Source organism: Schistocerca cancellata, chromosome 2 (assembly GCF_023864275.1).
Source record: "Schistocerca cancellata isolate TAMUIC-IGC-003103 chromosome 2, iqSchCanc2.1, whole genome shotgun sequence".
Taxonomy (NCBI): Eukaryota; Metazoa; Arthropoda; class Insecta; order Orthoptera; family Acrididae; genus Schistocerca; species Schistocerca cancellata.
In genome coordinates this window covers 794,362,880-794,364,823 of record NC_064627.1, presented here as the reverse complement: position 1 = coordinate 794,364,823, position 1,944 = coordinate 794,362,880, and the positions used below count along the sequence as shown (strand labels likewise).

Sequence of the window (1,944 nt, the reverse complement as noted above, 5' to 3'; positions counted from 1 at the left end):
ATTTTCATGTTTATCTGTCAAAAATACAAATCACTCTGTAAAATTTTAAATGGTAGAAATACAGAACAATAATACTGACATTCAACGAGAAACAATGACGAGTCCTGAAAATGGTTATATTTCCATAAAGTAGGTGAACAATTACGGAGTCCAGCTTTTGGGAAGTTACCCACGTTAAATGTCAAACCACAGTGGTGAGTTCTCATAACAAAACTCAGGGTGTGAGATATTATTATCCTGAGTAGCAGCGAGCGAACGGTTGTCTAAGAGAAGTCAAAAGGGTCGGACACAGCCTGCGGTGGAGAGAAACTGCGCAACATGGGAGAGGTCGTAGCCTGCCGTGATCGTGCTAGTGGTGTTAACTGAGGATTTCTGGTAAGTTTCCAGAATGAGATTTTCACTCTGCAACGTAGTTTGCGCTGATATGAAACTTCCTGTCAGATTAAAACTGTGTGCCGGACCGAGACTCGAACTCGGGACCCTTTGCCTTTCGTGGGAAAGTTTGGAAGGTAGGAGACGAAGTACTGGCAGAAGTAAAGCTGTGAGGACATGGGGTCAGTCGCGCTTGTGTGGCTCAGTTAGTAGAGCACTTGCCTGCGAAAGGCGAAGGTCTCGGTCCTGGACACAGTTTTAATCTCCCAGGAAGTTTAGATTTTCGGTAATTTGCCTTTTTGAGGCACGTGGTTGTTGCTGGCTTCCGCACTGGAGGGAAATGTCAGATTTGTGTATTCATACATTGAGAAAACTATTCGTATCTTCGTTGTGGCCAGAGAGATGTTTAATGAGTACAGAACTAAACTAAACCCAGCCCGAACAGGCCATGAAGGTCCAAAGGTATCAACCGGCCGCCGTTTAATCCTCAGCCCGCAGGCGTCACTGGATGCGGATATGGAGGGGCATGTATTCAGCAGACTGCTCTCCAAGTCGTATGTCAGTTTAAGAGACCGAAGCCGCTGCTTGTCGATCAAGTAGCTCTTCACAGTGCGCCCCGCTTGCAGACAGCACTTGGCAGACCGGACGGTCACCCATCCAAGTGCCAGCCCAGCCCGACAGCGCTTAACTACGGTGATCTGACGGGAACCGGTGTTCCCACTGCGACAAGGCCGTTTGCTTATTAAGTATAGACACTGTGGAATAATTAAAGTCTATGTAAGGTTTGTCTGTGTTTAAATAAACTATTTTGCGAACATAGTAATTTAAAGTCTTTATTGGTTTCTTTCATTTTTCTTACACGGTCTAAGGCTTGTTGACCAAACCTTCTTTATCATTCAGTTTCTATACAAAAATTTAAGGTTGAACTTATTGCAGTTATTTTGACCATGCTTTACACTCTGCATGGACCGCAGTATTGCTTTTGAATTACTTTTAGGATGTTGCTGATCACACATTTGCAGCGGAAAAGCGAGGTAAGTTGTCTGTTGCGCACAGAAGCATTGCTTAACAGTTTTTAGGAGTTAGGGAATATATTTAAAACTCGTAGTCGGATACCTGAAAGATGATTTTTCTTATGATTTGTAGAAAGAGTAATTAATTTCTGCCTCTTTTTGTTGATCATAATTCTATTATTGTCAGACGTGCAAAGTCACATGTCTCCCTACGTCTTTCACCAGAAGAAGTAATAACTAAAAGTAAAATAATTGAAAACAATATGAAATAGTTTCAAAATAACTAACGGCTAGGTAAAGTATTAAAGTGCACTGGAAATATTACCCAAAAAACAATAATCCAGTACGGAACCAAAACGTCGACAGCGGAAGATATCTGAAAAACGGTTTACTGGATAATACCACGTAGGATGTATTATGGCATCCGGTAGACACTTATTGTGTAGAACCAATTAAGTAAAACTTAAATTTTCGTGTTATGTGCTACTTCTGCTCTCTTGATAATCGGCCGATGTGGTGTACGCAGCCGTGCAGGCTAATAATACACTGGAAGGCGGAA

The 1,944-nt window shown here is 42.2% G+C and overlaps 1 pseudogene; it reads right to left on the bottom strand.

Annotated features, from left to right (window-relative positions):
- Positions 1–993: 993 nt before the first annotated feature.
- Positions 994–1,111, bottom strand: LOC126163399 (5S ribosomal RNA; annotated as a pseudogene).
- Positions 1,112–1,944: the final 833 nt, after the last annotated feature.